General features: G+C 31.7%; 3 protein-coding genes across 4 annotated transcripts in view; 1 reads left to right on the top strand and 2 right to left on the bottom strand.

Moving 5' to 3' along the window:
* The window catches only part of LOC113519028 (uncharacterized), a 404,087-nt gene that overhangs the window by 213,664 nt on the left and 164,769 nt on the right, over nt 1-25,654 (bottom strand). The window lies entirely within an intron of this gene.
* Nucleotides 1-25,654, bottom strand: part of LOC113519027 (autophagy-related protein 16-1) — a 223,749-nt gene that overhangs the window by 113,528 nt on the left and 84,567 nt on the right. The gene's annotated exons all lie outside the window — the stretch shown is intronic.
* The window catches only part of LOC113518823 (uncharacterized), a 66,000-nt gene continuing 52,523 nt past the window's right edge, over nt 12,178-25,654 (top strand). Inside the window, exon 1 of the mRNA XM_026903821.3 lies at nt 12,178-12,346. The gene's annotated coding sequence lies outside the window, so the exon portion shown is untranslated. The remainder of the gene's footprint in view (nt 12,347-25,654) is intronic.

The raw sequence follows: 25,654 nt of genomic DNA, 5'->3' as shown, positions 1-25,654 counted from the left end.
TCTATCAAGTATGCCACTTGTAGGACGGATTTCCAGTTTTAAAGATATTTTATAGCAAATAACATTTAAGATACAAAAAGAACTGAAATACGTATTATAAGTAATTAGTAGTAAATTTTTGATTACCGTGAAAATATAAATGAAATCTAATTCCTATATTTGTAACACTAAAGACCGGCATCTTGTGGATAATGGACTTCAAGTGAACTCCGAACCATTACTAATAATAGTTTTATGAGCATATTCACACGTTAAGTAGAGTCATTTACACTAATATTCGAATCATTCAGTGGAGGGCTTCTGGAACAGAGGTTTTATTTCGAAAGAAAAAAATATTTATAACGTTCGTAAGAACGTGTAAAGCTCATAAAAATATATTGCGAGAGAATCTTGTAACAGTTTTTTTGACACGAACACTTAGATGATGGATTAGTAAATATTATCAGTGGGTATATACTGGGATTTTATACATTAAAAGTATTATATTTCATATATTAAATTCTATTTAAATTATAAAATAACCGCTATTCTCCAAGCGATTACTAAACTGTTAACTTTATATAATTATAAGGTTATTATGAAAATATAATATAAAGATGAGATATTTACTCTTTTAACTTTAATAAAACTAATCATTACAGCCTTTTTATTATGCTGGTTTATAATAAAATATCGTCAAAATATGCTAAGCGAACTAATAACAAAAAAATCACAATGTAATGTAACAAAAATTACAATCACATACTGCAAGGTGATTTTCAGAATAAAAACAGGGGGCTTAGTGGCACAATCACATCCAATTCACATGAAAAGGTTTCTAGAAGAAATCTTTTATTAGTTGAAAATGATTTGCTTAACATTATGTTATGTGTAAAATAAAGAATAAAGAAAGAAAGACAAAAACTAGAAAGAAAAGAAAATTCTTCGACTTATAGAGATTTAATTCTCTGCAATATTTGTATTATCAATTTTACGATATTACTTCATTTTGAATATTTTGTTGGTACTAGGTTTTAAAATAAAAAAAATTACATAATTTTTTTGGAAGATTTTCGTATTTTTTTAATCGTTGCCATAAGGAACGCTTCCGTTCCTTATGACGAACGGGAAGCTTTATTTTCAGCATTCGACAAACAGCGGTTGATGATAATGATGATGATGATGTTATCATCATCATCATCAATCGCTCCATCCCAGTACCATACAAATATGAGAGTATGTATTTCATAAGCATATCTTTTTGTACTGATCTGGACGTTTTCTTATTAAACCGATTGAACTGAACTGTTAAAAATTCAAATTAGTTGTACAGATATTATTGGAAATATATTTTACATACAGATACAATTACTGTACCGTAAAATTTCTTTGGACACAAAAAATATTTTATGCGAGTTTACTCAAGTGTCGTTAAGTGTTTTGTAAATTGTATAAATACTCGTACAATTGTTTTTATACATAATATTTATATCTTCAGTAACATGTGTGGTGTTTAGAAAACAGTTGTTTGAGACACTAGAACTTAAGATGCATGCAAAATTTAATTACATGCCTGTAAATCCGTTATTTCTGACAGACTTCAAAAAGGAAGAGGTGATCAGTTATGTTTTTGTAATATCTTCGTCAATTATGAACGGATTTTAATTATTTTTTAACAAATTTACTATACTACTTCCAAGAATGCTTCATAGGAAAACTATGATTTGTACTTCCTATACGAGTTGTATTAAAATCTGTTAGACATAAAACCATTCTGCAAACCAAGCTCAAAATTAAGCTCTTTATTTTGTGTAATCGTTTAATCAACAACTGTATTTATTATTAATTAATGTGGATGATACGACCGTAAATATTAATAATATTAATAATTAACACTTTTAGGATAAATAACATATGATAAAGGTTTTACTGCAAATTAGTACATATAATAATGTCGATAGTACCGTTTTATTTTTACTAAGCTGTAATTTATTTTGTTTATGGTGATTGAACTGCATCGGTAGTGATTGAGATTGGCTACGGACGTAGTTACGAAATAACAGCGACTAGTAAAAGGAGGTAATTATTATATCAATCTACATACATCAAAACATAATGTCGGATGTACCGCTCGTGTAGTGCTATGAAGGTATTAATGACCCTAAACGATGAGAATCTCGTTACTAACGTGTTTGTATCACTATATGTCGTAAAAACTCAATAACAATTTGAAACGTTCTGTAGAATACGAATGTTTCCAGTTAGAGATGAGATATAGTGGGTCTACATGTGTAAACCAACTATTTCTTTACAATTTTGTGCTTATTGGAGCAATTCAAATAGTAGATTAGAATGGTCTACGCAAGTTTACGTTGGCGGACAACATTTCGTAAAGGTTTGTATTATCATCATCTCAGGCTTTTAAATTTGATCGAAAAGGATCCACGGAGTTTTGGTCTGGATACTTATAGACGTTTTTTTTTTTAATGGGTGATAATGGATTGGTAACTCCACCCGCGCTTTTGGTATACACCGGCGGCGCACCAGTAAAAGATGATAGGTGAGGATGAAGCAGGTCAGTTAGCCCATAGTGACGAATTCAACAAGAATTGTTCACGATAGTTTCCAGGGGGAACCACGTGGAGGTCGACTCGACCTGATAGGGCATATTGCTAGCAATGTCGAACTCCATTGCTAACAATCCCTTTCCCCCCACTTATAGATGTACATCAAACATTATAGATGATCCAGTATTAGACCAAATAAGAGAAAGATTAAGAGAAAGATTATTGTTCTTTTTAAATTTTTGTTTAGTACAGTGTAAGAGCAATTTATGAGTATTCAAAGAACATTCTTTCATAGGATGACTGTATTAGCATATTTTATACAGCGCTCTATTACATTTGACGGAGGCAGACTTTGTACAAAAGCTGTCCTTTTGAGTATCTCTTTCCCATCCGTGTGTCTGCTGAGAGGTAGCTATGTTTGCATGGTTGTGTTTCAGTTTGTTTGTTTATGTTTATAGGAGACCCTTTCCATCAGGTGGGTCATCAGCTTCTTTGTCATGCTAAATTTCTTAAAAAAAATTGTTTTTACTACCTGGTATGTGTGATTTTCATTCTTAGCCTTTCAGTGTTCGGATGAAAATTGACAATAGCATTGTAGTTCAGACATACAAAATTAGTTCATTTACTGATGTTTGTTCCGGCATTAAGCAAATCTCTAATTTAAAATCTGATGTATGTTTTATCATGGTATATCATCTAACAAAAGAAGCACAAGTGGTTACTAATTCCAAAAAAGCGGACAAAAGCTAATGTTGGTACTAATACATACTGTTTTTTATATAGAACAAGTATAGATAAATATAATAATAACCTATTATTAGTAGGTTATTAAAATAGGTATTCATTTTAATAATATGTATTAACAAGTCGCAGTTAACGATGTTTTATGTTTTTTTGTAAATATTTATTCAATATTTTATAGGAAATTCTATTGCAGATCAACATGTACAACTCATAGTATAACATGCTAAAGTCGCTTATAAGAAATAAATTTAAAATAATTGTTTACAATTTGTAATTGATTTCGTTGTATAATAATAACAAATACCAATTATCTCTATTTATTAGTGTTAGCATATAACCAATGAAACATTAATTACAAATGCGTATAACATAAAACAAAGGCTGTGTACCGGCACGGGGCACAGCCACCGCATACCGCTTTCAATAGCCGATAATTACATTGCAATTAGGTGTAATGAACGCGGGTACTCTTTGCGTATCATGGTCGTATGTACGAGAAAATTATTTCAAACTTAATTGCTACTAACCACAAGGCTATATACAACTCTCGAAGCTTTTACGTGCTGAGTAAAGATTTCAATGCACTTGTATGTGCCACAACTATTTACATTGTTAGACAGCTATGTGCGTAGTTAAATTAATGACTTCACACAATTAAGTCTAATAAAGAGGTGGACTAGAATTAGTACAGCAAATAATTTGAACTACTTTTTTAAGAACATAATAAACGTAATCAAATATCAATTTATATTGAACAAATAATTTATTTTAATACAGCTGAGAAGATTGATGAGTTTGCGAATTAATGTTACATTTATTTGCGAGTTGGTCCATAAAAAATGCAATTGTAACTGTTCATCGGATATTCAAGATTTCAGGCATAGTTCAATTGTTACATCTATATACATATCATGTTTTTATTCGTTGAGAAATAAAATATTAGTATAGCCGACTTGACTTCAAAGAAAAACCGCTACGCATTACAATTGTTATGATTATGAGAAATGCTGATCGAAGCTTCATTTAATTCCATAATTATACTTTTATTAAGATTTTATTTTCGTTTTGGATTCAATCACTGCCTGAACCTTTGAGTGTAGTCATCTACAGAGATGAGTGTTCTCAACGACTGATTTGGAGTTTTCACGTATGGTCATATGACTAGCTAGTAACATGTTTCTATTTCGATGATTTGGCAAATGGAAATGCTTGCTGCCTGACTAGGAAACGCACGATGATGAGACGTAAGAATGTAGATTTTGACGTCAGTTATAACAATGAACGGCTGAAATTATTAAACAAATAAATTTAGAGAAACATGATATGTATTTAATATAATCAAAGGCAATTTTGTAATATAAATTTCCGGGGGTACAGGAACTATTACTTTCCTTTGTCTTTTATTATTTGTTCTTCCAAAATCAATAGTTAAATTGTGTAAAACAATATATGTAATATCTGTCTTTAGGATCAATTTAGTAAGAGTATTTTTATTGAAATTTCTTTATGAAGGTTAAAAGTAACTAACAAAATACAAATAACTCTTTAAAATTCAATCTTAAGTTTTTGAATAATCTGTTTTAATTATATAAATATCATAATATGATAGTGTAAGGATTTTCTTCGCTACGACTTCAGTGCACAGTGCGCTACTCAAAGACGGAAGTCAGGCGTAACTTAGCAGTTGGTACACTAAATCTCGGAACATAACATGGAATATTGTATTATGTGATACATAAATTCTATCACTATCCTAGTTTCTGTTTATGATGTGTCACTATAGACAGTATGTACATATCAAACACCAGATAAGTAATTTTTTGTTTTGATTGTTTATTTATCAATATCTGCACGATAAGTACGCATTACGTACGTACTAGTATTTTGTCAATGATGTACGGTTATTTTCATCATAAATTTCAATAATGCCTGAGGTTTTTCTATCGTAACTAAAATTTTACCTATATAATTTTAACATACAAGACCATCATAGACATAAAATGGACGTAGATGACAACTATTTAATTCAATTCATATGAAATCTAAGCGTGTAATACTTTTTTTTGTGGACTGTGATGTTACAAATGCTATTTATTAACTCTCTGGCCGAGCATCCCGCGATTTCCGCGTGCAGCAACTACTAGTTTAATTTTATGCATCCCGCGATTTCTGTTTCGCATTTTTTATGTTTATTGACGTTCTTATCCCGCGATTTATGTTTTGATAGATTGATATTGTTTTTTAAAATCTCGCTAGATGATTAAATACTCGTATTGTTATTTGTTGTCAAAGCGATGTTTTATTTTTGTGAAAAACAAATACGCGGTCGGGGGGTTAATGTTTATTTGCCTTTTCTACCAAAATAAAAAAAAAATACTATAAAAAATTTATGACAAATCCAGCCGGAACCTATTTTAAGACCTTACCAAGAGTAAAAAATTGTCATAAAAAGTACATAAGTCAATAATATAATATAATAATAATATAATAATAGTGGAATGAAATGGAACTAACTAATTTCCTGCTTTGAGCAAAAGCTAGATCTATGTTATTAAGATAAATCTGAATGCGTGTGAGGAGAGATGGCATTAAGGAAAATATGCATGCTAGCTGCAAGAAAAAGGAATAGGAACAAAAATATTTGAAAAGATGTAGCAGTGAAGCCTGCAGGCGTTTGGAGCTCTGATGGTGGCATGTAAGCAATGACTTTTACTAGTTTCATGGAAAATGATTCTATGTTACAAAACGAGAATAATAAATGATATTTATTTAAATTACAAGTATGAGGTTCTAAAGTGATGTTGCTGTCATCTATTAATATTAATTTCGTTTCATTTCTATAATTACAAGTTTAGTAAACTACTACCTGTAAACCATCAAGGTTTATGATGATAATGAAGATATGTGATATGTATGGCGGTGAAATATTTTAGGAAATAATGTTGGAAATGTCAATACATATTATAATGTGAAGCATATTAAAGTGCAATATATTGTTGACTCTAATATAATCAGAATCGTCAGTATGTAAACACACAACAGAGGCAATTAGCAAACATTATCTAGATGGTAGTGAAACAGTATTATAAATAAAAGAAAGTAAGGAAGAAGTGTATACAATTGTTTGAATAATAATATGTACTGTAGACACAACTATGGATTGAGCGCACACAGTCATCGATTCCATACACAGAAACATGTTTTATTCATACTCGTAAGTTACATTCACTTTTTACTAATATGAAAGAACACACACAATAGCTGTCTACACATCAATCATTTTACTGTTTATGATTGCAACCCTATATAAATTCACTTACGATGTTGAACACTTGTAGTGATAATGAACATGTACTACACATATTAAATAGAAAATTAACAATTTACTTGGATAATAAAATGTTGATTTAGGATTTAGGTAAACATAAAAGCTTTCAGCAGATTCGGGATTTTGACTTAAATAGTTTGCGTTTTAGAGTCTATAAACATGTTTTTAATATTTGATTAGGGCTATCTTTAATATTAAACATAATAAGCATTTAGAATAACAATTAAAGCATCGTAATGTTATTATTAAAAAGTGTTGTAACTTTTTAAAAATGTGTTTGTATGAAGTGAAAATGGGAACGTTGAAAAGTATAAAAATAATCAACACATTTTGGTCAAAACCTGAAAAAATATTAACATAAAGATTATTGTAAAAATAACGACCACAAGTAACAAGAAAATATATTGTTTTTAGAAGAAATGGCATAAGTATTTACAGCTTACATTTAGTAATTTCATTTGGCTAAGAGACTTAAAAAATTGGCTAAGTTTTCGCTCAATGGGTTAGTAGCTCCAGGGATAGAGCTTTAACTCTTTATTGTACGTGATTTCATACAAACCGAAGGTTATGATCTTTGGTCATGGTCTGATGATTGCGAATTAAATTGATACTCACGCGAGCACCACTGTGGGCTACCTTAAGAGTCTAGATTATTAATAAATTGAACGAAGTCTCGGGCATTCGTTATAAGATTCATGAAAACATAATACAGAAACCATTTCAGTAGTACGTGCAGTAACAGCCATTGTTAAAGATTGGTATACAAATCAATTACTGCTTTGTATTCAATAATAATTATAATAAGGTTAAATAAAACATCAGCATGATTTATTATCTAGGACACATTCAATGGCTCATGTTTAATATTCAAACTTCTTTATTTAGCTACAGTTATTTACAAGCTTCATCTGCATAAAATATCATTAGTAATAAATATGAGACTATCATTAGCAAAGACTCTAGGAGGCGCAAGCGCATCTTTTCTTTTTTTTTTTGAATAAAGATATAATGCGAGTAAAATTCCTGCTGTTTTTAATAAATCCATTTGATTTATTCATGTGTGTATGTAATGCTAGAATATTTTTTTCTATGTTATTGAAAAACGCTAATTGAGAGCACTGAGAAATGAAATGATATATGGTGCCGAATATTGACCCGTGATTATTATAAATGTGAAAGTAAGATTGTTTGTTTATTCGTTTACTTCTTGGTACCTTTATGGCTCAAACAATAATCTTGAAAATTGGCATATACACAGTATTTGGCATGCAAGCTATTGATATTCCAGCCACGCAGACGTAGTCGCGGTCATGGATAGTCATTTATAAAACCTTTAAAGATGTAAACTAATTTAATGAAGGAAGCCAATGATGGGGAGAGACGTGTATTTTTTATTGACTTCCTGTAATTTGGAATTAAATCGTTCGGGGTGGAGTATTTTTGTGGAGACATTTTTTTGGCAGAGCAAAATCTTAAATTACCTTCTTTATCTTTTCAAATAACAAGGACCAATGAAAATTTATTTGATGTGGATATTTTAAAGGCGAAAGATATAACGAACATTAACCAGTTCACGGTAATTTCATCGGTAAGAAGCTAATATCTAACGTCACAGCAGAGAAATATTAAGACAATAAAATCTCGGGTAGTGTAAAACATTAGCACTAGTTCTGTTCAACAGCCATGTCTAACATGATGTAAGACTTAATATCCGCGCCTGCTATTAATGCCACTACGAACGGATCCGCAAATAAAGCTATTTATATTTTATCTCATTACTGCTCTCACACGGAAAATGAGAGATCGTAAATGAGAATAGTTACATTTGTATTGTTATTTTATTTCTTCTATTAGGGAAAAGAAATTTTAGTAAAGTATGTATAAGTCAGTTGTACTTAAATTATGATAGTAAATATCCAAAGTAATGTGACGTCTTAAATAGTTCTGTTAAATTCTGTTAGATTAAAAAATAATGAGTCTTCTCCTTTCTGCTGCCGATGTTTATGCAACTTAGAATGGTAAACAAGTCGACGGTCCACCTGATTGAAAGTGGTAACTGTCGACTACAGACATGAGTACTATGGACATAACAGAGTATATTTTTTCGTCCATGATACTCCCTAAGTATGTATCCGTAGACAACATTACATTGAAAAAACGTAATTTAAAAAAAAAAATTACATTAATATTTGGAGATAACAAAAAATAGTATTTACTGTTATTATTACTTTGTATTTTTTACTTTTCAGCGTAAATGTGTTATTCTTATTTAAATTTAAGCAAAAGTAAATTACACAAAAAGAAAAATAGAATATATATCTTTTTATATCCTAGTTACTTTTAATGTATATACAGTACATGAATAAATAAATATTACAACAGAACTATAGTGCATTCAATAAGCACTTCATATCTGTTATTCATTTTATGATCAAATAACAAAAGCATAGATTATAACCCTGAAATACGATGCTATAACCTATTATATGTCTCAATCTTCACGAACAATATACTTATACGTGAATGTAATATAAATTATTAGAAGAAATTGCGGAAACACTGATTATCAGACACAATTTCATAATTGTAGATGATTATAAACAATACGATATATATCGCAAGCCAATAAATGAATGAGAAGCATCGTAACCCGAGGCATAATAGGCAGCACGGAAATATGATGGGAAACATAATATAGGTACTATAGTTGGACGGTCTTGAGAACATTCTTCTATGATGTAATCAATTGACAAGATTAATTGATGTGAAACTAAGATGGATAGATTGCACTAATGAAGACATCCTCTTGCTATCAATGACGGATCTACATCCTAATAATATGCAAGTGAAAGCGCCATTAGTATTCGCTTTGAAACTAAAGGAATACGTTAAATAGTGAATAATTAAGCGTGTCCTTGTGACCCTAGAAAGTGAGGGTCACAGGCAAAGTCAATACTATTTGACTCAATACTATTTGTCCTATATATCATTTGAATAGTATTTTTATTTGCATTGTTAGTAATTACGATGGAAATGACAGATAATAATAATTTAAAACGATGGACTGAACAGAGACTGTTTATATTTTTTTCGATGACTGTCACATTAGATTGAGTGAGTTCTTGGGATTAAGTTTGGAGAAAAATTAAACGATAAGTAAATGCTCAGTCTTCGCCTGTTCCTTGATGTCCAATTGTATAACGGTATTTATAGCTTTTAATAATATATAAAAGTATAATATTAAGTATCAGCGTTTTTGTGAAATTTGATTGAAATAAATCTATGGCAACTCATTAAACGTAATCTACGTGACTATATGGAACATGTATTTATTCGTATACCTTTTTATAGATAGATAGATAAATAATATAAAAATGTAATATATGTAATTAACTTAGATTATAAAGATAGAGTCTCAAGTCTCAAAACGAGTGAACTTTTTGTCAGCTAATTGTCAAATTAGCTGATTCGCTTTCTTTAATTAGTGTTCTTTATATTTACGCACACAATGTACCTTGGCGTATTTATATTTGATTATTTAATAATTAAAACAAGTCTACACATTAAAAAGATGCAAAAATATAAAACAAAATAAATGTAGAAGTTATAAAGGAAATACTCGATAACTATTTATCACGCAATATTGTAAAAAGTGTCACGCTTTTCTCGAAGCATTTGTATGGAGACATTCTAATATCTATAATCTAAGGTAATTGATTAATAAATATCAAATTATGGAGAATATATTTATGATACAATGGATGTATAATGTGGAGGCTTTCGGAGTTTAATTCAGTTTACTTGTTTTCAGTTGGAAATCTTAGCTACAGTTTTTATTTTCAGAAATTAGGATTTGTGTAGCCAGCATCTAGTAGTGTGAGCATTGGGAATACAAATCATATTATGATAATCGGAAAAAGTGAATGTCACTGAAGATCTTTGATCATAATAGTGGCATATGACCTTGAGAGACGCTAGGTTTATATCAGTATGGATCGGAGTAGCAATCATCAGTATCGGCTAATGAAAACAACTATATAAGTCGATTAAAGAAAGCTCAAGCAAGCAGCATATCAAGCAAGGGCCGTACGTGTCAGATGGAACAGGGTTAACCCGAAATTCATTCAGACAAAATTTCCGAAGTAGTGTGAGATATGGCGTGTCATGAATGGGTACCAGATATCGTGTTCGAATGCGTGATGCGGGTCACATTGCGGAACGTGGTAATTTTAAGTAAAAAGTAAGACCTCACGTTGATCTGCGTGACATATTTTTATAATTATTTATGTATGTAATAATTTCATTTGATACAATAAAAAGCCCTAGAATTTATTAGTGAATGTGCATACAAAATTATTTTACACTAAATGTGTAAAATAATTTTGACTCAGGTGTTATTTCCCCGTACCCTGTAAATTCACTGGCATATCCCATCCTTCAAACCTTCACTTATTTTGTATATGCACAAAAAGGTATTTGTGCATAAAATAAGTAATTTTTTTTTACAACACAGGCGGCAAACGAGCATGCGGCTCACCTGGTGGTAAGTGACTACCGCCGCCCATGATCACCCATAACACTTAAGGCATTGCAGGTGTGCTGTCGGTCTTTTAAAAAGGAATATGCTCTTTTCTTGAAGGTTATGTTGTCGTATCTGTTTGAAAATACTGCTGCTGGAAGTTAAATCCAAAGATTGGTTGTGCGTGGAAGAAAGTGCCTTAAAAAACGCACGGTGGAGAACCGCCACTCGTCCAGATGGTTGGGATGAAATTTTAGTTTTTTAGTCAACTTATATTTCCAATTATTACTACTAATTCTTATGTTCTCTGATTGTAATTAGCATGTACATCTGTAGAAAGTAAAGATCATCCGGAACGAGCACGTATGCATTAGATAAAATATAAAATAAATGAAGCAAGAGCTGTATGTAAGGATAGTCTTTTGACAGTCAGTCCTATCCGCTTACTCCGTAAGTTATCTAGCATGAAGATAAACATTACACTAATTGTACAATTATTTACTTGCTGTGAGTATAAATATTTTCTAAAATCAATTTATAAATTCTCATGGGAAATAACAGCATCTGTATACGCATTTAAGGTAATAAGAGCAAAATAAAAAAGAAAGTTATTTTTAACATAGACATTTAAAACTTTCAGGACAAATATAAAAAAAAATAGCATCGTCTACACACTTCTTTATTATAAATGCAAGTGAAAGGAACGTTTCATTTTAATATATTGTTGCACACAAAACCAAAGAAAAAGGAGCTAAACAAAAAATATGTGAGATTTGAATGGCATTGTATGGGAAAAGCATATCGACGTATGTGGCGGGCGGGTGCGTCCGCGGTTGGTCCGGCGCAAGCGCAAGCGGCGCGACGTCCGCGTCCGGCAGCGCCATCTCTCCCTTTCTCTCTGGGGTATTGCCCTCTCTCTCCGTCCTTCGGCGGCTCGTTCCTCTTCTTCTTGCAAGGTTAAGGTTACGTCAGACGTGTTATGTTATAACCGTTGGGGCGCACTCTAGCAAGTTCAGTGTCTCGACGAGAGTGGCCGCGACACTAGGCTCGCGACCATCGCTATCACCACCTCGCGTCACTTCGGACTGTGCGACGCCTGTGACATACGAACAGTGAAAAGTTCATGAACTGGGTGTTGATTTTGTTTGAACTATATAATCACGTGACGCACACACAATACGTTCCCAGAAATATCGTGATCCCTTAGAGGTATGTACTGATTGACGATAACAGAATTTATGATAAACGGATCGATGATAAAAAAATAAATGTTAACGTTTCGTAAAGGAAATTTATAAAGGACAATATATAATATTTTTTTTTTAAATAAATCACGACGCTGTTTTGATTACTTTTTCCGAGGCTGAAATCTAGTTGAGGATACTAGAGGGCATTCTAGGTAATAAAATGGTTTATTAAATATTTTATAGTAGATTGGTTGAGGTGCTCTTATCAGAATGCAAGGTATTAATTTCAGTATTTATCATGTAATTAAAACCAATAGTTGCCAACAGTTACTTACTAAATTAGCATATTTTTCCTATTTATATTAATTTATAATAAAATTAATTAAACCTTTACGCAGCATTTCCATAAAAGTGGTAAATGTAAATTTTCAAAAGACATTAACATAATCGCTGAATATTGAACAATTTATTCGTAATTTCAATAAAAATGCAATTTCATGTGCGTATTTTTCATGTCGCGTTCAAACGCACTTGACATTCAAAATTATGCATAATATCGTAAACATTCAAGCGCGACCACCCGAGGGGAATTATAAACCAAAAATGCTTTAAAAAAGGATAATTGAGGGATGTAGGCGATGTAAAATATTAAATGTTATGATGATAAAATAATATTGAGAACAAAAAGAGTAGGACATTGCGGGCGTATGATGTACCGTTAACACATTGAGGTTTTTACTTAGCAGAGCACTTGTCTTCGATCGTGTATAAAATGATAAGCTCCGGTGCCCATACGTGTAGCAATAATACCACTGCGCTATATTTAGAGCCGCTTCGTTTGGTGTCTTTGTAATAACTAATCCTTATTTGTTAATATTATGTTATTTCTTTGAATTAAACTGTTCAGTTTTTATAGAGATGTTTAATTACATCATGAAAAACTCATAAACGAGTCAAAATATTAATACTATGATAAAAATAACACACTTGGCCTTTAGAAAGTCCAACATAAAGAAGAATATAATGAGATAACTGCGAAAAAATAATTAATAAAGAATATGTATATAATGAATAATATCTATGGCATAACATTAGATAAAAATATGGGCGTGAGACCATGTTATAAAAACTGAAATAAGAAAAAAATTGGCAGGTTGTTTTAACAAAAAAATAGGCTTTCAGCTATAAATTACATCAAATATAATATATATAATAATGAAAAATATAACTAATATAAAAGTATGTATAAATAAAGTGACAGGCGAGTGTAATATTCGTCCCATACAAAAGACTTCAACGGGAACTTAACAACGCTTATAGAAGGCGTGTGTTGTGAACTTAATAATAGAAAGGCAATTAAATGAAAATATTAAAAGGCGCAGTCTGGGAAATAAGGAAATATTTCTGCACTATACAAAAAATATTATATCTCATAAAAGTGCAGTGAGATATTAAGGACCTGTCATAAAACTTACGTACTGAACAAGTACGTATTGAATTCGAATTTATGGATTTTCAATTATTTCGTTATCGGTCATAAATTATATTACTATTTAATAGTATATTAGAAATAAGTTACCAACTAATCAAGAATGAAGTCTATAAAAAGGGAGATGAGTTTAAATTTACTAAAATAACTATTACAAAGGTGTTTTATTCCAATGAAAGATTTAATGCGATTTTTCGATTTGGTAATTTTTATTAGAAAATGAGTGTGTTCATAAAATAAATAGAATATCATACATATTGACATCGAAAAGGATAATTTATTTTAGATTTATTAAGAACACATCTAACATTTATCTATCGACTACAGGCAGCATGTTCTGTTAATAGAAACATGGCTCAAGGAACCGGAATCTATCTAGAAGCCCATTATCAGTCGTTGAAATGCAAAAAAAGGCGACCGCCTTTTACGGAAACTTAGGATTCATCTGAAAATTAATTTATTCTAAAGTCTGATGACATTAATTTATTTGTAGAAAAAATGCTACGTTTGTCATCTCTTTCTTAAACAATAATTATAATTTAATAATGATTATTATTATATATTTTAAAATTTTTTATTGCCGAAAATAGGATTTTTTTGTACATCCCTCTGTATCATCATCATGTCAGATATTTATAGTCCTTTATTGAACAGACTTCAGCCTTTAAATGTCCACTGCTGAAGATAAGCCTCCCCTTTAGGGGATTTTGCTAGTTTTTGGAAATGTTTTAAGACAGGATAAGAGGTGGCCTATTCTATGCCGGGACCACACGGTCACTAGTACTTTTATAATTTGCATATATTAAAAATATTTTGTGCAAAATAGCTCAAAAATATAAATTGGAAAAAAGTAATGTGGATAATTACATTGGTGAAAACGAAATCAAGGTGAAAAACTTTTCCCACGAGAACGAAACCTTATTAAAGACTTAGATAGCTAGTTATCTAGGCTGGCAATTGCAAATAGAACAACTGGTAGCTTTCGTGGGCCGGTAAGGTCTAACGAACGATTTCGAGCACGATTCAGGGTCGGGGGTCACTATGTACCTACTTATAAAGGTTGATAGCGACGATGAGGATTTATTTGTTGCACTTATAATTCTCTACGGATAATAATGATCAAATTGTAATTTATAAAGATTTGACAAAATAATGTTATATCCTTATTGGTATACTATCTATTATTAATTCGAGTGATGACATTAGGCACTAAGCACGGGTAATATAGATATCGGTTCGATATCTATATATTGGGTTCCTTTGACTGACTTAAAATCGCCCATAACAGTCGGATATCTATTTTTGAATATGTTAAAGGTCCGTTACCCAATATTATTCTTTGGATTTTACCAGATTTGTTACTGATTCAGTATACAGACATAGTAAATAATATATATATATATATATATATATATATATATATATATATATATATATATATATATATATATATAGATATTGCTATACATTACCCACCCCTATTAGGCACGTCCTCAGCTGCTTTGGATTCTAATATGCTCGAAGAAATGTGGGCACGTCGAATATTAAGTTATATACAACGGTAATAGTTGATAAATGGCTCTGACTATCCATTAGAGATTATAGTCGTGAGCGTATTAGGAAATTGATATAAACCATTATAAAAAAACAGGCTAGAAATCTTATATTTAATTTCACGGATCCCATACAGTTATGTGCGATAAAAAATGAATACATTGAATTATGTAAAGCAATTTATTTCAGAATTAAATTATAAATGTTGGAAATATTGAAAAAAGTGAAATCGCAACAAAAACATTTAACTGCATAAAGGAGCAAATCTTACTGTCAAGAAACGATAAAAAGCAGAGAAATCCTATGTATTATACTTATTTTACATTATTCTATTTGCAATTCTTTAAAGTTATGGCGTATGTATTAACATAAAAAGAAGAAAATATGATTGTCGGGTCATTGTCACATAATAAAAAGCTATGGTTGAATAAACTTGCTCACTCGCAATAAAATATAATATTAAATTAGATTCTTCGACGGCGACAAGCGGTTGGAGACAGATTTGTCGGATTATTGGTTTTGATTGTTTCCGGACAATCACATCGAATTTCGACAAACGATCAGTCGATTTTATTAAATCAAAGGAAATTTGGAAAAAATAAAATGTAATAATGAATTTGTAGTCATTATAGTTGTCTATTAACTAGTAAAACTGGAGAACTTTGTTTATTATTTGGTTCAACTGTAGCCCTATATTTACTAAATTGGAACCGTAGATTTTATTTAAATTAAGTAACATTGTCATCTTACTGTGGTGCGCAGCCGCGAGCGTAAAAGAAATTAATACAATTTAAAATATTAAGATAAAAGTGAGATCTTTTTAAACAATTAAAATTTATTTAAGTCAAAATGAAAAGCCAAAATGTGGTTATTAATGGCAATTTTTATTAAATATGATTAATCGTTTATGTGTGTGTGTGCCGTTAACAAATAATATAAATAGATATGTGGCATAATCTTATGCTTGTAATCATAGAAATATTTTTATATAACATTTAAATACAAATAAAAAAAATACCAACTACCCTGAAGCTAAACCCTTAAAAAGCGAATCGCCTCAGATACTTGCATTTCGGTAAGAAATATATTCTAAAAATATTGTTCATCTTTTATGTCAATTAAAACACAATAGCAGTGATCCATCAATAAGTAAAGCACTTTATATTTTTCTCATGAATCCGTCTTAATTAATTGCCTCGTGTATGTCGTTATAATGTTTTCATTCTTTGTTAAACTTGTTCTAATCACTGGAGCGTTTCTTAATGCCATACGTGAGTCAACTTTGAACATCATTTTGCATGTATTTTGGTTAATTTTATTGCACTGAGCGGTGAGACTTTTTCGAAACAATAACTCAATAAAAATACATGAAATTCAGATTGTATAATTAGCAAATCACGTGTGTTTTCTATTTATTTTTGTGTTTTTTGAAACGAATAATATAAAGTGAAACGTAATGAATATGTTAATGTGGTATATATATAATTAAGATAATATTTCAAGAATTACACACAGATTTTGTTCTGCAATATTAACAGAATGTAACTAAGAGCTGACCCCGTTGCGGACATCCCGTGAATATAATTAAGAAGGTCACGTGAGAACTAGTGGATAGTTCGTGACTATTCGAGAGTCTGTGACACGCCATCTGTAATTATTAGGTCCAAGGCGAGGATGCGTTCCGATTTTCCGATTAGATGCCCACAGAATTAGCTGTAGATTAACATCTTATATGACAATTGAGGTAATAAGTTAATAAAACGAAAGGTAACTTACAACTGGACAAGCCTGTGTCCACTTTCCACATGAATTCGATTCTTTTTTAGAGCAAAACAATTTTCGAAAGTTTTTGATAGAGTATGTACGCCATAAATTTTTTACTATTTTCATGTAGTTATTCTAATAATTGAGACGAATCTACCGTTTATTAAAATCCATCAAATCAATTAGACTATAAATGTTGCGCCATTTATACCTACAAGTACAAAAATCCGAAAAACGTTGTCCTCATTTCTTCGGCAGTCTCGTAAAAAATCGCATAAATTGAATATACTGTATAAAGTATTGTGTGATTCGCCACGAGATGGCACCTATTTTTGTTATACAGTAACAAAGCGTCGTTATTGCTTCCATTTGAAGGGTAAGATAGCTAATACGATATCCGAGGCGTATGATATAGCACCTTACTTCTGAGAAATGTTCTAGAGCAGGAATGGCCGACTTGACTAGACCCAAGATCTACTGTTTACTGACGAAACCCTGTGCGATCTACCAATTATATTCAGTACACAAATAATTGTATAGTGAATGTAAATGTAATACTACATAAGTAGTATTGTAGTATTTTTCATTTTAATAAGAGGAAAACATAGAACAAAATTTTTCTTAACTACTTATTTATATGAGTGTGAACATTGCGTCAGAGCATCGTCCTCTAGATTATCAAAATATTTTTTTTACCTTGTCACTATCGACTGGACTAATAGTCGCGACCGACCGGTCGATCGCGATTGACCGGTTGGTCACCCCTATTCTAGCAGACTAGCATTCTAGAGTTTACTGTGAACATCTTGTGGATTCGATGGGTGGGTCTATATCAATCTAATGATGACAATTGTTTTACATACGAGTACAGTCTGATTGAATGAAGCATATCTGAGGTTTAATATTTTGTGCTTAAATCCAAATATTTTATTATGTTGAAAGTTTGAGTCATAAACAAAAAAGCAAACTTTGATCAAGTATCATTCAGTTCCAAAATTTCGGGTCTGTCAATTCGGAGTCACTATCGTATTTACTATTTCTAATAATAATAATAAATAGGACTGAGAAAAAAGAACTCCTAACGTTGGATTGAATTATCTTTACTATTACTCTGTGATACACCATGATGATCAGTAAACAGGAAGTGTCCATAAGCTGGTAAAACTGGAACTACTTTGTAAAATCGAAGAGCATACAACTTTCTGATTAACTGTGTCCGCATACTACCAGCAGTAAGAGCAACTTATCGTAATACGCAATTATTTATCGGTTGCTTGTTAATAATCTATTTTTAACCTAGTTCAAATAGATAGGGATTCTCAATTTGAGTGTATTTTTTATTTTTTCATTTTATTATTTTGTAATTAAAATGTTTATTTTTAAAAAGATCACTCCAAATTTTGACATGACTAAATTCTTGAGATTTTTTCATATAAAATATGTATAGAGATCAGTACAATTTAGCTTTCTTAGGTAATAAGTTCTTATACAATTAAAGTTATCTCTGTGAATAAAATTGTAACATGTGAAATGATTAAGATTCGCTCGGGTTAGCTTCAATTTTATCGCACGGTCGGTGGAGTCCCCGATCTCAGTGCTCCTATTTATAAAGCAACGTTTAAAGGGCGGTACGGTGCGGTCGTGCGCGAGGTCAGGATGGATTCCATCAGGCGTGCTTTCCATGAAGGATTTTAATTACGTCGCGACGAGGTGAACAACCTGCTACGAGAGCGCGCGCCCGCGCCTTTTGACAATTCTTCCGTTAACAGGTGTTTTACTTTTTTTATCGATAGATCGTACGGTTGGCAGGAGACTTAGTCGACTTCCTCGTTAGATGCGGCGGTGAAATCTAAATTCTTTATAGTCATTAAGAATAAAATAACGCTACTTGGCATTAAATTTATTATGTGATTTTGCGTTTATTGAAATAACTTTTTATGCAAATATTAGATTTGTTTTTAATAAAAAATATTCTATTCTAAATTAAATGGCTTTATTTATAACAAGAATGTGTAAAAATTAACAGTGCTAATATACAAATTGTACCTGTTTATTCAATACTAACTGTATATTATAACATTTATAAGCCAATATTGTAATATATATGTCGATATTGACAGTCGAAAAATAAACGATTCTTATCTATTCGATATGAGATGATTATGCAAATGTGCCCTACCTGTGAGCAAAAAAGACAATAAGCGTGGGAGTAGATGGTGTCTGAGTCATTAGTGTTACGAATACCATGCCCAAATATTGATACAGTAATAAATTAAGCGATATTTAAAAACTTGATTCCATTGGCGCCAAATATGACATTGTAAACCTACATTTTACTGATGGTATTTACAACAAAGATGAGTAAGCATTTGACACATATTCGTGTAAACATTTTATTAGTAATAAACAAACATGTTTGTAAAAAGTGAAAGTCAACAATATGTACTTAAATAATTAAAAATTTTCAAAATATATATGTACCTTTTTCTAGTATTGGATAACTTTGGTTCGGATTCGGTTTTATTTCCGCGTTATTAAAAAAACAAATAATAATATAAATATACATATATATTAAAAAACAATTTAAGTATATTATATTACTTGTTTAGTCTCCATATTAGATGTTTTCAGTTTGGGATTAGATGGTGATATGGGATATACCCAAAGTTATTTATTCATTATGCTACTTGTTCTGAAATTAATTTAAAATTGAAACAAATTATCTATAAATCCAATAATGAGAGCCCGTGGCGCTGTGATATTGATTGATTTTGTAATAAACTGAATATGATGTATTATATTCAAGATCATAATTAGTGAATTGATTTGTTCCATCAGTTCTTCATTGTTTGAAGGTCTTTGAATTTCATGTCTGTTTATCAAATGTCATTTCTGTATTTGAAACACTTATATTTCATAGAACCTAGCTATCTTTTCTTTGGTTAATCTAAAAATGTTCAGTTCTCAGTTATTTACCGTCCCCTGCTGAATTTATCGCTTTATAGATTGCAGCATAATATTAGCCTGAATAATGTACAAATTAGTTTCCTAAAACATATTTGAAGTCATCATTCATCATTGTACTGCAGGAGTTGCCGAATACTTCTTCAAAACTTCAAAAGTCGGTGATTTTAAATTTGCCTCTATTATATTGTGGTATTCTATTACCTCGCCAATATTATACCAATTTTAACAATTCTTTATGCAATCGATTGCGTGCATTACCATTATTATTATTATTTATAGACCTCAAATTAATTTAATGGTGATTCAAATTGCTGCTTTTCTTCGAAAAGCAATAAACTGTTGTGAACATTTTTACGTTCTAAATTGATTTTTTCAAACTAATGTGTTTAAGACACATGCCGTCGTTTATTACAATTTGTGTGTGTAGAAAATATTTTAAGTTGTAAAATGTACCTACTTGTTCAGAATGTTTTTAACATAAACAACAAATGAACATAAAGATCTCAATTCCGCAAGTATGTTACAAAAAGTAGGTAAACAACATACAACGAGTATATCTGGTCTAGGTTTAGAAGGCAGTTTGTAGTTTTCTTTTTCGTATAAATAGATCTAGTTTTCCAAATTAATATGTATCTTGGACCTGTTTGAATAGAAACTGTACTGAGTACACTAATTCATTTATTTGCTTGTCGAAACTAATAAAAAACGTAGAAATAAATCGTTCCGAAATGGAGTACCGTTGTATGGTTCGCGGTCAAGGTGATAAACGACGATACAAACCAAAATAAATATGTAATACGAATAGACTTTTTTGCGCAAAACGGTTTAATCAGACGCAAATAGCGGGCCATTTAATATGTAGAGACGGCTTGATTAAAGCAGAAAACCTAATTTTGTTCATTGGTTATATTACCCAGTGGAAGTATGAAGCACTGTCTGAGCATATATGGCGAACGGGGCTGTAAAGAGTCTTATATTCTGTAATATGCTGCAAGTGGAGCGAGGTACAACGCCTTCAACGTGCTCAAATTGATTACGGGCGATACACGCGAATCGTCTAATAAAATCACTAATGGAACGGTACCGTGGCGTGCGTCGCATAACGGACCGCGTGCGCGCGCGCTCCCACGACTGACACATTATGCAACCTGCACGGGTGTCAACGCGCACAATGCCGGCTGATCGCGGTCGAGTTCCCGGCTAAAAACTAGCACTGTGACACTAGACTGGTATAGATCAATCGATCGAGTACAATGCACACTTTGTATTAATCTAATAAAGGCCTGAGCACACAGTTCTTGGTGTAGTTTTCAACGCTGACTCTTACTATAAAGTGGACTCGGTACTTTTAAATTTACGTGTATGTCTTGTATCAAAATTTTAAGTTTTCTATTGGGAGGGAAAGAGGTCTGTCCCTCGTCAGTACAGACTTTTTAGTTATGAATTAATCAGTTTTAGATTTAATTCATTAGACAGGTTAATTTATGTATTTATTTATTAAAAATCAATGGCTTTACAGTTAATAATTACAGAATAGTATTTAAAATATCAAGGCTAATAGCAGGTTTTTCTATTATTCTAAAAGTACATAATTAGTTTGCGCAAAAATAGAAATATACTACGCTGATGTGTCATTCTAAGACACGTAAGTACATAACGTTATAGTCGTAGAATACTGACGGATCTGACAAAGATTACATATAAAGATCTGTCAGTATTCTACGACTATGACGATATCTTCGCTAATGTGTATATTTATAATTTATTCCACTAGTAGAATTTCACGATTCACTCATATAGGTACAATCGTTACCTAGGTAGCCAACATATTATTTGGACTGCTTTTTTGCAGCTAGTCGAGCAGCTAACGTAAATGAAGATAGAAATAATCGTCAGCTCTCTTCACCTGCCACTTAAATATACATCTGAATAATTGTCTTGATGGGTTCATTAAATGTTGATGCACAAACGCAAAGTGATAATTTTGACGTAATCAAATAATTTATACTTAACGTACCCTTAAATTATTGGGATGAACATATCATTATGCCTCTAATGTGTACTCATTGGATTATTAGGATGGAGTAAATTCTGAGCTATATAAATTAATGATGCTTGACACGGAGAGACTATTGTCGGCACATTAATCGAATGATGTAAATGTAAGACAAAAAAATGTATCATCGTAAGATATTAACTTGAAACTTTTAAAAGTATGATATTTTTTGTGGATATGAAAATGAAGTATAACACCTTAGTAATCAGGAATGGCAATTATTCCCATGGTACTATTCATGTCTATAGGTAACGACTACCACTTTTCATCTGGTGGGTCGTTAGTTTCTTAGCCATTCTAAGTTGCATGAAAAAGACAATGATGAGATATTTAGCCTAATTTTGTACTATCATAATAGATAATATATACATAAAAAAAACTAAATTTACTAAAATGTATGCTGCTTATATTTAAAAAAAATATTTTTTTTTTAAATATAAGCAGCATACTTTTCTTCAAAATGTAACATTGCCGTACATTCAGTAAAAACAATAGCAAATTTTGTTTTACTTATGAAACGAATCAATTAATATTAAATGTATATAATTATGAAACGAATGCGATGTGTAAATGCAATGAGGAGCAACTTGCTGAAACTAAAACACTAGTAACCTTATATAACTTTAATTTAAATTAAATATAACAGATGAATTTCTTAATAATATTAAATAAATAATAAATAAAATCCTATTAAAATTGATTATGCTTTTAACTTGTAGCTCGAATATTTCTGTCGTAATAAGTACATAATATATTAAAAGACTATTAAGCGACCAGTGAACTTTGTTTGGCAGTTGCTTCATTAAAAAAAAGACGTAGCATGATAATCGGGCAGTGGACGAGTCGGCGCATTTCTTGGTAGCGGAATTCGGTTGCGGTGGGCACGCGCGTGACCGCAGTCCGAAACGCACGATCCGCAAATTAGCTGGCAGCGTCGAGTGTCTCTCGGATTACTTGCGGTGGAAGGCTGCAGCTTTACAATCAGCACTTATATTAGTGAGAACCTATGTGTGACCTAGATAGGAACCGCGTTGCACCTTTTGGTGTGCCGAGAACGTGGAATGTCATTTGCCGCGTGCCGCTATTTTATGCCGCAACAGATATGCGGTCGTTTACGGCAGCTTTTCCATAATTTTATTTGCATTTTAAGCTACTTACATTGACGCCTTGTATGAAGAAGATGAAACACTCGATTGTATTTGTGTTCTTTCTTGTTTGTTAGGCAGGGAAAACATTCAGTAACAGGTATATGAATAAGGTATATTCAGTTAAATTATTTAACAAAACTTGTTTAAATATCTGCAATACACAGTTAGTTCTTGCTACTAAATATGTTAACAGTTTTGTCAGTAGCTTCTACGCGCAATTTCAAGAGAATATTATTAGTAACTAACAGGTTAATTATAATATTTTTTTAATAAAGCCAAATTAATACATTGTTTAATATTTAAATTTAATCAAAAATTTTGTGATTATTTCGAAACTGTAGTACTAAACTTATCTACCACTAAAATAGCTTTATTGTAGATAAAAGAATAATAGTTCTATGCCATTAATAAATTACGAATATTAATAAAAATTACATTAAGATAAACATTATAGCAGTTTACAAAACTAAAATATAATTTCACAAATACTGCAGAAGACAATGGTATTCGCTGCTGTGTGAACTTAGAGTGAGACAGGTAGGTAATAGATTTTCATTTGTATGAGTAAAAAAAGTCGACATTCCAGCAGGTAGTCGTGACGATTGGTCCGACTGAGTGTGTTGACGACATTCTAGATCACGGTAACGAGGGCTGCAGTGTGCGCTTTACATAGATCTAATGCAAATTGTGTCGCGATTTGCGCGCGCATAAATAAGAAGCTTGCAAAGACGCCAGCACTCTGCATTTCATCAATTAACGTCAACCATATTGTACCTGATCTAGGAATTCGCCTTATCTGATTTAATTTGAATGATACAGATAACGAATATCGGCAGTTTATTTTCTTTACATTGTATCTTCTAAGGTGGTCGAGTTTAATAGTTTAAGATTTTCTTGCAAAACCCGTAGGGTGGTTAGGTTTATGTTAAGTAGAAAGTGAATTATAACTATGCAATAATTTGTCCAGAGTAATTTAAGTCGCCAAGCAGCGTTAAATTACAGGGACGTTCATAGCTAGAAACATTTACGCAAATCAAGACAACTTCTTGACGACATTATTATTCGCATTAGTATAATACATACTCGTATAATAATCTTATTGTAATAGGTATAAGACAACGGATATTCACTCGAAACTAGAATACAATATATTTAGTAGTATTTACACAAACTGTTTCGAAATCCAATGGGATAGGGCGGAACCGACGCCCTAAATCAACATAACGGTCCCTGCGATTATCTCTGTTTATCCTGGCGGCAGAACGTGCACGCCTATCATCGATGCTTCCGATTAATTTTCGCGATATATTATTATTATTAACGATGACCATACAAGAAAATCTAGCTGGTCGCGCAACGGGCGGAAATAGGACGTCGTGAGATCACTTAGACGATCTAGTAGATGCGAATCGTTCGGGAGCTACGACAATACGCAATTAATGAAGCGTCTGGGGCATCTCGTCTTGCGTAACGAGCCGGCGAGTGCCACTTCTTATCGCTAATGAGAGCTGACTCCGCCGGGTATTGTCGCGAGGGCATGCTCAATCCACGAGGGCCATCGGGGGCACTCGCCGAGACCTTATCGTGTCCCATCTATTAGTTGTGATTGTGCGTGAGTTTTCGACGAGACCAACATTATTTTGTGGTAGTATACCGCTATATATGTATGAAGCGTTGAACGTTATATTATTTGTGGTCGAGCGTTTATATTAATTATAATTTCAGATAGGATAAAACATAAGCAAGCGTAAGAAATTATTTTATTCAAACGCTGTAATATCTACGTATCTACATGCTCCTTATCTGTTGTAATAAAAATAGATAATATAAATTAGAAAATTGGTAGCGTTGACGGCCTACATCACGCAGTGGTAATCACAGTGCATAAATGTTTTTAGTGTTTTTGGGTCTACTGTGAAAACAATAGATAACAGAAATAGTTTTCGTATTACGTATATTTAACTAGTTACTGTTATTTATTTAGATATTTATTACATACGATTGTGAGAAATTTGTTTGTATGAGGTAAGAGATTGCTTCTAGAAAAATTTAGGACAATAGCTACATATGGAATTTATTTAATGAAAGAGCAGTATTTCTTGAGTAACGCAATTTGTATTTTTCAGAAAAATAACCACACAAATAATGAGATTGCGGTAGCGAAGTAATAAATACGATTGATTTTGTGTGGATGTATGTATCTTTATAGTTCTATCAGAATTTTTTACTGAATAGATTTTTCTGATGTTGATTATTATTGGTAACCTCTATTGACAAAGTTAGGAGGTGTCGCCCGGGTGTCGGGGGCCGAGCTATCTAATCGGGCGTCGCTTCGTCGCTGGTGGGCGGCGA

Source organism: Galleria mellonella, unplaced genomic scaffold (genome assembly GCF_026898425.1).
Source record: "Galleria mellonella isolate WM207_F2 unplaced genomic scaffold, CSIRO_AGI_GalMel_v1 utg165, whole genome shotgun sequence".
NCBI classification, from domain to species: domain Eukaryota; kingdom Metazoa; phylum Arthropoda; class Insecta; order Lepidoptera; family Pyralidae; genus Galleria; species Galleria mellonella.
This window is presented reverse-complemented; position numbering and strand designations above follow the sequence as displayed.